Genomic DNA, 11,798 nt, shown 5'->3' with positions numbered 1-11,798 from the left:
TACCTGAATATCCGTCATCTGGTAGGTTGTTTGCCCCCAACAATTCCTTTATTCCTTCTGCTTCTCCCTCCAATGCTGTGGTTCTAAAGGGAACTTCCAATTCTAATGCCACAGACTCCTGGTGACAAGTGTAGGCTCCTGGTCTAGCCTAGTTATCATAACCATCCCCATGTGCACTCTAATGGGTCAGAAATGGATTGCCATCAACTCAGAACGGTAAGTATTTTTCTTAAGTAGTTTCCCATCAGCGAAGGCAGAGAACAATTCTGTTTCCCTAGTCTTGGAGTTAATAAGATGTGAGCAGAAGCTGCCTATGACAGTGGGTTCAAACTGATGAGAAAAGACAGAGAAGTAAATCAAGTACTTGATTTACTAGTGAGAAACAAAGAAAGCGCGAGAGAGAAATGAGGGGGAAGGAGTGGAAGAATGGAGGGAAGAGTACTGGCAAGCCAACACTGTGTGTAGGCATTGGAACTAGTTGTTTCCAAACTAATTCTTCCTACTCATTCCCATGATTTTGCTTATAAGAACTAACACGTTCCCTATTTTTGGCTTAAACTAATTTGAATTATACAGCTTGACCTAAATACCATGGGGATCAGCATGTAAAATGGACAGCTATTGGCACTCCTACACTGGTTTTAAATCTTGACCTAGATGCTTACTAGCTGACTAAATTGGAGAAGTTACTTCATTTCTTAGAATCTCCACTTTCTCAGCTGTACAATGGGGATAAAGCGTTTCGGCCTGGTGTTAATGAAACAATGACACAACATAAAACACACTTATTTAACAAAGCGCCTAGTTATAATCTTTTCTTTCTTTACACTTTTAGTGCTTTCTTTTTTCTATGTCCTTCAGAGCTTTCCAACATTCCCTCCAGCTGGCATTCTTGAGAAACATCTGTTCAGCTAGAACTTGCAGAGTGACTTTAGAAGCTTCTGTTCTGGTGGTGACTGTTCAGCTTTCCTCAACCAAACCACAAGCAGCCATGGTCAGCTGTACACACGAAAGCACACCATAACATTTTCTCCACTTTGTCATTCTCGTTTGCCTCTACACTCGGATCGATGACCCATGAATATTTTACTGGAAACTCAACCAGGAAAGCGAACTGTGTATAGAAGATATTTCTGAGCATGGGCATTTACAACTGTAGAACACAGTCTGAAGAAGTGTTAGAGAAACACTGGCAACCAAATTATTTTATAACTGAAGAAGGAAAGATAAGAAGAAAGGAAAAAAATATTCATAAGAAACTTTATATATGTTATATATGCTTTTTTTCAGTCCATTCACCTTAAGAAGTAAATATTATTACCAAATTTGGTTAGTGTGAAAACTGGTCTGAGAGGTCAAGTGATCCGCCCAAGAACGCATGGTTACGAATGGAAGTGGTTATGTGTCTTACTCTAGAGAGCATGCCCTTCCACTAGACTGCTTTTGGACTTGAACCGGGGTCAGACATCTGGGAGACCAGTGACGTAACCACTACACCATCTGCTGCTTGCAGTGGTAAGTCTTAAAAAGAGAGATTTTTTTCAACCAAAGGGCTTCTTGGGAAGAAAAGAGGAGGATAAAAATGAAATCTGAAATTGGGTTTGTGATATATTTCTTAGCTAAATAGTTGAGCTCTACTTGTGTCCCCCTTCTTTCTTATGACTTCACGGTTTTATAAAATAAATTCCACTTAAGTTTAGGGAACATTGGTCCTTCAATCTTGCTCTTAAAGCCTACAAAATTGCATCTGAAGCTTTCGAAGGGACTAAGTGAAATGTTGCCACGTGGAAATTGTAATGTCTCCTAGAAATGGGAAAGGTCTGTTCTAATTTCACTCTTTCTTAGCATGCAGTCACTTTCTACATTTAGCTCTTCTTGTTATTAAATCACTGGTATTCTCTTGTAACATCAACACCCGTGAAAAGAATTTATTTATGAGAGCAGTTGGAGTGGGAGTGGGGAGCAGCAGAGACTCTTAAAAGCAAGGAACTAGAATTTTGGTTTTTAGTTATTTTTCTTTCTCCCTTGTCCCTCTCTTTCTCTCCACTTACCAACTCCCCTCTATCCCGACACATGCGTACACTCTCACATTTTTATATTAACATCTTTTTATATTAACAGATTCGGCTGTGCACATTCTTCAACATATCTCATTATTTTGCTTGGAAATTGTTTTCCAACTTGTTTATGTTTTGGGATAATTTTTCCACATATAGACCTGTATGTAATACACTTATCTCAAGCCAAAATTTCATATTACTTTGCAAATTAAAATATTCTATTTATTTAATCTTACTAATAGCTATCATCATTATCTAGATGCTTTTAGAATACAGCATTTTATTTATGCATTTTTGAAACAGTTCTTTTAAAAAAAGATTCATTAGTATCATGCCGTAAAAGCTTAGATTCTAGAGACAGATCTTCCTGGGCTTAAACTCTTCTTTTCCCACTTCTGGTCATAAGACCTGGACTAATTTTAATTATCTATATTGTCAGTTTTCTCATCTGTAAATTGGGAAAATATTAGTGACTATGTCATAAGACTTCTAAGAGAGTCAAATGAGACTACAGATAGAAAATACCTATCAAAATGGCTGGAATAGGGAACTGGCAGTTAGCGTAATGGCTATGTCGCTGGACTCTCACGTAGTCAACCGTGGTTCACATCCCAGACCTGGTAGCTTAAAACTCACGCCAGGCGCATGTGTGTGTGTGCCCAAGATCCCGAGAGGAGAATGGAGGAGAAGGGATTGCAGCGTGACCATCCCCCATGGGGGGTGATTTCTCGCTTTCTCTTTCTATGTCTCTGTCTGGCGAGCGCACGCACCCTATAGTGAAAATCTCTACAAAAAAAAAAAATGGCTGGAATGTAGTACATGCGTTATCATAGCTATCTTCCTTCATTATCTTCTTCTTCATCATCATTATAATGTGAAATAATTGGTAACAGAGACATATAAGATGGAAAAAAGATATATATTGTCTTAGTCCATTTCTGTGCTATAACAAAATATGTGAGACTAGGTAATTTATGCTAAATAAGAATTGATGCTCCACAGTTCTGGAGGCTGAAAAGTCCAAGTTCAAGGTACTAGCAGGTTTGGTGCCTGGTGAGGACTGATTTCTGCTTCAAGGATCTTGTTGCTGCAATCTCTGTCAGGGAAGAATTAGGTCTTCACATGGTGTAAGGTGAGAGGAGAAAGGAGAGAACTTTTGTGAAGTCTTGCTTATAAGACAATACCATTAAAGAAAGTGGAGCCCTCATGACTTAGTTATCTCCTAAAGGTTCTACTTCTTTTTTTTTTTTTTTCTTTTTGGTGGTTTGATTTTTTAAAATTTTGTTTTGTGTTACTTTATTTTATTTCATTTTTCCTACATTTAATTACTGTCCATCTTTACAGCATATAAAATTAACCTTTCCAGCATGAATATACTGTATGTTATTTCAGTCCAAAATGCTTACTTCTTAATACTGTCACACTAAAAATGAAGTTCTTTTTTTAAATAGTTTTTATTGGGGCCAGTAGGTGGTGTGATGATTAAATAGCTGGACTCCTATATGGCCAACCGTGGTTTGATTCCTGGATCTAGCAGCTTGACAATCACACCAGGTGTATGTATGTGCAAGCCTGAAATCTCAGGAAGAGAGTGAAGGAGAAGGGATTGTGGCATGGCCACTCCCCCAGGGGGGTGATTTCTCATTTCCCCTCTCTCTGTCTCCCTTGGGCAAGAGCATAGGCTCTACGGAAAAACCTAAAAAAAGCTTTGATTACCCCTCTCTCTGTCTCCCTTGGGCAAGAGCATGTGCTCTATGGAAAAACCTAAAAAAAAGCTTTTATTCCATTTCTGATTAACATACATTAGTTGTATATCTTTGTGGGGTACAGTGTGTTTTTCAAAGCGTGTATATGGTATATGATAATCAGATCAAGGAAACAAATGTATTTACCATCTCCATTCAATGTCATTTGCATTGTGCTCATTTGAAATTTGCTATACTGGTTATATGGAAATATATATTAAATTCTCGGCAATGTTCTTTTCTCTACTCTCCCATACCATTCCATACCCATATATCCATTTGTTCACAAGCACTTGTGCCTGTTCACCAAGTTTTCCCATCCTCCTCACCTCCACCTCCTTTCCGGCTTCTGGTATCCACCATTACACTCTCTACTTAGATCAGTTGATTCCTTTAGCTTCTGCTACAGAGTGAGGACGCACAGTATTTGTTAAGGTTTTTTGTTGTTGTTGTTGTTGTCTACATTTTTAAACTGACCTTTATTTTATTACCTGACCTACAAGTCATGCATGAATGCCTTGAAATAAGTTTTCTTAGAATAAACCCATTTTTACTCAGCACAATTCAAAGGGGAAACATTAGGCCTTTTTGGTGTGGGAAAAGCTTTTCATAAGTCCCTAAGCAATTTTGACAAAATATAAAATGGACCATAGTCTTATAGAAGTTTTGGCTTAATTTTACCAAAAACCAAGATGTGCCACAGTAGTTAAGGGGAGGCAGAGGCAAGCTAACAAAAAAGTTACTAACCACTCTGTTTATTTACTGACCAGATTACAAAAATAATCATGGTGGATACCTTAGTTCTTCCTTCTAATAAGTCTGCTGATGTGGAAGACTCTTCCCTGTTGCCAGCATCTCCACCTTCTACAAAACGGGTGGTCTTTGTCTTCATTCCACCACGTTGAGAAGATAATTTGAAGGGCCACAGGAAGTTATTTGCTTCTTTGAAGCATTTTCCAACAGTATAGATTTCATGTATCAGATCCTCCATGCAGATGATGCCAAATTTACCAAGAGATTGAGCAATCGAAGAGTTATCTGTCAGAACAATTTGCTTCTTACTGATTTTGCCTTATAGTTATCCACGCTTGTAGATTAGATCATTTACTGTCTTCAGGTTCAGCTGCCCGCATACAATATATGGCTCCACAATTCTTAGCATGTTAATTGAGGCCTTGTTGAGCTTAACAAAAGTGCCATTGAAGACCTGGTGAAGACGAAGAAGATGCAACACCTTTCGAACTTTTGGGCTCACTCCATTGACACCTCTGATCCTGATGACAAATGCCAATTTGGGTTCTGCAGGTGCATAGAAGTTGCCAGCTTTTCTTGGCATCCTGGCCATGTGAATCTCAGTTCTGTCCATACTGCCTATATTCCTTGTGAGAGTGCTTAGTTTTTTCATAGTTAAGATTTGAGCAAACTTCTTTTTCAAACTTAATCTTCAGCTCAGCAAAAATCCTTTGCTTTTTCTGAAGGATTTCTGGAATAGCAGGAATCTTTTTCTTGGTTTCTGCTGCAGCAGAAACCTTGTTTTTCTTCTCTTGAATGCCCTCCATCATTCCAGGCAGAAAAAAAAGCACAGTATTTGTTAAACTTTAACATGAATTTTAGTGAGGACACAAACTTCAAAGCATAGTACATGCAAATCATTTTAAGAAGAGTTTTCCAATATTGACTTTGCAAGTAATCAAAAGCAGTCACAGGGATCTGTGTGAGCAAAGAAAACTGCAAATATGGCTGCAAGCTGGCACGCAGTTCTTCCAGTTCAACTGTAGTTACAGTGAAAATACTGTTCTTGATAGAGACACAGTTACCTCCTGGGTGCACCATGCCTTTTGGAGATAGAGCATGTCAAATACTCTCAAAATGACTGAGCAAAAACCTCTGCTAAATATTTAAACAGGATATGTCTACATTGTTAAGTCCCACGTTGAGTCATCTCTTCTTTAGCTGTCGTAAATGGAATAAACATTTCTGTAACATCATCTCATTAAATCATAGGACGTTGCTAGGAATTGAAGCCTCTTTTGCAGAACAGAGTGGGTGTGTAAGTCTTGAACAGGACTGAGACATCATGATCTTGTCAAAGACATTGAACAAACATTTCCTGGATATCAGCTATGTTCCAGCACTCTTCCTGGAACTGTGGCGCACAAGACACTGTCTCAGCCCTCCAGAATCCTACAGCTGTGAGTTGAGTGGGAAGAGGAGAATCTTTAGAAGGTGGAGATCAGTCAGCACAAGGGTGACAAAAGAGCTTGTGAACATTTCTCAACTTTTTGTTCACTACTGTCCCCTTAAAAATTTTTTTCATCATTTCCCCCAAAATAAATGTTTAATACCACAAATAAATGGTATCATTCGTTATGTATTATTTAAGTATGTGCATCCTTTACATGTAAAAAAATAAGAAATTTTTGTTCTCTGAGAGCTAATTTTCACACTATTGTGAGCAATACGTGACCTAATGGTATTTGAGGAAGTGCAGAATAAACTTCTAGAGAATGTAATACTTAAGTTGTCCCTTGGAAGTAGTAGGAATTTCTCAGACATAGAAAAGGGAAGTGCATTCTGACCAGTGGGAATAGCAGTAGTATCAATGGCTGAAAGAACCTTCCATACTTTGGAAACTGACATAGTGGTTGGAATGTCGTCGGGCTGAAGTCTGGGCATGGTGCAAGAGAAAACAGAAGAAGGCGAATTATGAATCAGAGCCATGGTGAGCACCTCACTTTCAAGTCAGCATCTCCCTGTGTCTTCTCAATCTTTCTTGCCTACTTCCACTCCAGCTAAAGAAGCAACTAGGTTTCTGAGAACAACTGTCTCTCACTTTAGCCTTTGAAATGCTCCCACAATTGAAGGGGACAGCTTCTTGCAGCAATGAGGCTAACAACTGGGGTTTGGAAACTGCTATTCTCCGTCTGAATGGGTCAGCTGGGAAATCTAGGGAAATGAATCATTGAGAACAGCTGTGTGGGTTGACCACGCTTTGGCAGTCGGCCACTGTGTGCCAGTAAAAACAGCAGCAGAAATCAACCTGTACTGAATGTTAGTCACAAATCTGGCTCAACTGCTGACAAATATCTTAGAAACTGAATTAAAGAGTCTTCCCAAATCTCACTCTTAACAAGAAAGCCTAACCCTATACCATAGAAAGATGTTTGCATTGCCTATCGGTTTGCGGTATGTATATCAATTCTTCTATCTTCCACCTTTGCAGCTTTAGCAAATAAGAAAATGATTCCATTAAGTAAAGCACATATTCTCTTTTGCTAAATTTTTGTTATGTTCCTATTTTCTGAACCAAAGATTTGATTACTATGACATGACAAACATGAGTTTTTGGAGGGGGAGAATTGAAGACAGTAAATTTGAAACCAGACTGTTGCAAGATATTTTAGACCTAAACTCACCAGATTTGAGGCTAATCTGGAACTTAGTAAACGTGATCATGTTATGAAATAATGAAATAATTTCCTGGTAGACACCTAATTAGTTATTAGCTAGCATTGAAACATGTCAACCTCATCGAACAGAAAAGTCCTTCCACTGAATATTTTCAAAATTGAATTCCAAAGACTCTCTAGGTTTGGTTCCTATAACCTAACGTGAATGAGATTAGTAGCATGCAATTTTTTTTTCCAATATGGAGTAATAGGAAGCGCAGAACTGCTAAAAGCAGGCTATTATGCAAACATAATGTGATTGTGTTCAAATGGGATAGTCATTCATCTGGGTCTTAAGGACACTCTAATTAATTAAAGAATGGCAGATGTCATTGTTGGAATTCTTTGTCCCTTGAGTTCAGGCTTTATTTTATTTTATTTATTTGTTTATTTATTTTTTGAGAGATTTTTGCTATGGGCGTGTGCACTTGCCAGAAAGAGAGAGAGACAGGGAGACAGAAAGCGAAAAATCACCCCACGGGGGAATAGCCATGCCACAATCCCTTCTCCTCCATTCTTCTCTCGGGATCTTGGGCACGCATGCATACATGCCTGGCATGAGTTTAAGCCACCAGGTCCAGGACTTGAAGCATGGTTGACTACATGGGTGTCCAGCAATGTAGCCATATGCCATCTGTTGGTCTCCAGACTTTATTTTTAAAACATGGTACCATCTGAATTAAAATGATCCAGTAAGACCATTTTTAATAGAGATGAATAATAAAAATAAAGTTAAATAGGAAGAACTGAGCTTAGCTATGGTTCACAGGTAAAACTAAGCCCAATCTATGCATGATGCAGAGGTTTTTATGTCAGAATCCCCAGTCTAAGTGGTGCTCCTGCTCTCCTTTCACGGGCACCCACTTTTGTGACAACCCCACCAGCTTTGCTTACATATCAACCCTGCAGCCTGATTCATCTTCACTGTCAACGCTCCTTTGATAAGAACTTTTCATCCAATCCAGAGTAGAGTGGATAACTTGGAGTCATTAACCTGCCAAGACCTTGAAAGCACCAAGGATATACACTCCAGCGATGCAATGCTTTGTGATGCTGAACCTACATGGGAAGGTCCTAAATTCACATCCCAAGGTCTCTGTGCATCAACTCCCCAGATTTTAGGCTAATCTGGGATTTAGTAAGCATGATTGCGTTATGGAACAATGAAATGATTTTATGCATGTCTCATCTGGACTCATATACATACATATTTTAGAATAGTGCGAATTCCTTATTATTAGAAATTGTTTGTCATCTATTAAAGGATGACAGGTATGTGCATGTATGTCCTTGATCTGGGCTGGCTGAGGCTAGGGTGAAACCAGCAAGAAGACCCTGTTGGGATGCCTTTTTCTCTCTCTCATGGAAGAAATAAATGAAAAAACAAAAACAAGTGAAAAACACAAAAACTAAAAATGTCATAGAACCATGGGAACTGGTGGGAGAGGCTGATTTATATTCCTTGTTCTTTCCCTCCGGAAAGATGAAGGCACACAGTGAATATATTTTTAAATAAAGAATAGTTTCGACATGTGTTGAATTCTGAAAATGAAGATTGGCTCTATACTGTATCACATTATTCATGTGGGATTTTTTTCCCCCTTTGGTGTGTTTTCATCAAAAATAGAAGTTGATTTGTAAGATCTTAATAAAGATTGAATGTTAAGATTTTTCCAAAGCCATGGTAGGAGCTCTGTGTCTTCACAGTTATGGGACGATTTCTCACTTTCTGTCTCTCTCTGTCTCTCGACAAGCGCATGCACCCTACAGCAAAAATCTCTCAAAAATGTTTTTTAAGAAACTATAGTCTAACTCTAGAGAGACATTATCTCTTTGCATTCTGAGATCTCCTTCATCATACTGTCCCTCATAATAAGTGTCACTGCATTGGCCTCAGACATTTTCAGGTTCCAGGTAAGAGCAAGTTTAGTAAAACATTTATATAGTTGTTGAAACCATCGTATGTATTTGTTGATAGTTGTTCTTTGGGGATAATGATTTCTTAAAAGCCTTTCTCCAGTTGAATCCTGAGAGCAAACTCAACACGATCATCTTGGAATACTTGGGAAAGTTCAGTACTACAGGCACCCTGTTAATACATAACTCCATATCTGCCCCACAGAAACTGAAATAATAAATCTTTGTTGTTTTGAGTAACTAAGTATTAGGAAAGTTTGTTCTAATCTATTATGTAATTTAATATATTGGGCAAGAGAAAAGATAATTTGATCAATTTGTTAAATCTTTATTATGAGAGGGCATGAAAACAATAGTGTCTTGTTTAATAAAATATCATTTCCTCATAAGCTAAAAATCCATACCCTTATTTCTTTTTGTTCTGATATGTTGGGAAGCTGCTCATGAATTGAGACCGGCAGATAGAGTAATGGTTAGTTATGTTCCTGGACTCCCACATGGCTGACTGTGGTTCAAGTTCTGAACCCCACAGCTTAAAACTCACACTGGGTGTGTGTGCATGCATGCCCAAGATCCCAAGAGGAGAATGGAGGAGAAGGGTTTACAGTGTGGCCATCCACTCTGGGGAGGGTGGGAGATTTCTTGCTTTCTGTCTCTCTGTCTCTCTCTGTCTCTCTATCAAGTGCACTCACCCTATAGCAAAAAATCTGTCTCTAAAAAAAAAAAAAAAAAAAGAAAGCTGCTTGTGAATGAACATAATATTCACAATTACATGATAATTGCCCTTAGTAGATGACAACCAATTTCTAATATTAAGGAATTTGTATTATTCTAAAATGTGTATGTGTATGTCTAGATGAAATGTACGTAAAATGTGTGAGTGTTCTTTTTTTCATTGAAAATGAGATAGATATTCAGTTAGACTTGTGTATAGTTTTACTTATAAAAACTTATTCTGAAAGATTTAGTTACATTTCTAATAAAAATTTTAAAACTCAGCTTTAGTGTAAAATATCTATATTCACAAATTATAGTTGCATTCTTTTGTTAGTGCAGCATATAATTTTATCTATTTTTGAGTAAAATATTTTTAAAGAAAATTTTAAATAATTTTATTTTTAGTTCTTTTTTTATTTTAATTTACTTTTTGATAAAAAATATTAAATTTGTTGACTTGAGTTGCACTTTATTTTTTACTTTTCATATGATTAGGAAAAAAATGTTAAAAATTTGACATAGAGATTTTCCTGAGATGAAGAAAAAAGGAATAAATTTCTAAAATTAATGTATAAAATGTTCTGAATTATGAATGTTTTTATTAGATTAGTCACTTAAACATGGATTGCTCATCAACACAATAACAAGAAGCAGAAATTTATAATTAAATTCAGTCATTTTATATATTTCTTATATAAAAACCTTTTGTCATATAAAAGCCTTAACTTTATACATAATTTTCAATTTGTCATTATGAAAAAGATTTCATATATATACAAATATATATATATTCTGTCTCTATTTAAGTTGTTTTTTGTTTTTGTTTTTTGTTTTTTGTTTTTTTGTTTTTTTTGCCATAAGGCATGTGTGCTCACTAGAGAGAGAGAGAGGGAAAGGAGAAGTCATCCCCTGGGAGGTTGGTCACACCTCAATCCTTTCTCCTCCATTCTCCTCTCGGGATTTTGGGCACACATGTACACGCACCTGGTATGTTTTTCAAGCTGCCAGGTTCAGGACTCAAACCACTGAGTGTGCGTTAACCAGCACACCGCCTGATGGCCCAACTAAGATATCTTTTAAGGTAAGAGGATATAATATATATAATTAAGAGTTTGTTTCTTTGATTTAGAATATCAGAATCTAGATGGAGTGTACATTAGAGCCATTGGCATTCTTGCTCCAAGTTTTGCAAATATTAGGGGCATTTGTGCCTTTGCTGGTGAGAAGAGGGATTTATGACTGTTTTGTTCACTATGCTTAAAACAGAGTATGGCACCAATGAATGGTCTTCAGTCAATAAAAAATGCATATTATGAAAAAACTGTGCATGAATTTCAAAATAGTTTTGCACCAAATTAAAGTCATATTTTAATTTCATTTTTCACAAACTTTTCAAAGTTTCCCCTCATATTTGGTGAACAATAAATTCATTTATTCATTCATTCTTCAATTAAATCAATTAAATTTTTTTTATCGTTGAAAACCTTCAGGGTTCCAGATATGGTTGAAATCTATTAATTAGTACTTGAAAAGTAAAGAAAGAGAAAGGAAATGAGAAGGCCTACTATATTTTTAACTAGAGAAGGAAATTAATGAGGTGATCTCATCCTAGAGTTATGTAGTTTGTTTAAAAGGGAGTGGAAGATGACAAGCCACCAACCACCTCCACCTCCCACAGGGGATTCCATTCAACTATTGCTTAACCTCTACCTCATAGCTTCTCTTTGTCCTCTGTTCAGGAATGTAAGTGACTCACAAATTCTTTAATTCCTCCTGACAGCAAGGTTCTCTTTGGTTCCCATACTTAATTGTTGCCTAAGGAATCAACCCTGAGTAAAGATAGATGTGACTCCATGCTAAATGGTAAGTCTCACTGTGTCAGGCCATGTTTTTAAATGATTTTTTCCCTA

General features: G+C 37.1%; 1 pseudogene; it reads right to left on the bottom strand.

Annotated features, from left to right (window-relative positions):
* Positions 1-4,602: 4,602 nt before the first annotated feature.
* Positions 4,603-5,379, bottom strand: LOC102494431 (60S ribosomal protein L7 pseudogene; annotated as a pseudogene).
* Between the last annotated feature and the right edge of the window lie 6,419 nt (positions 5,380-11,798).

Source organism: Tupaia chinensis, unplaced genomic scaffold (assembly GCF_000334495.1).
Source record: "Tupaia chinensis unplaced genomic scaffold, TupChi_1.0 Scaffold000617_2, whole genome shotgun sequence".
Taxonomy (NCBI): domain Eukaryota; kingdom Metazoa; phylum Chordata; class Mammalia; order Scandentia; family Tupaiidae; genus Tupaia; species Tupaia belangeri.
Note: the sequence above shows the minus strand (reverse complement) of the source record. Positions and strands in the feature narration are given on the sequence as shown.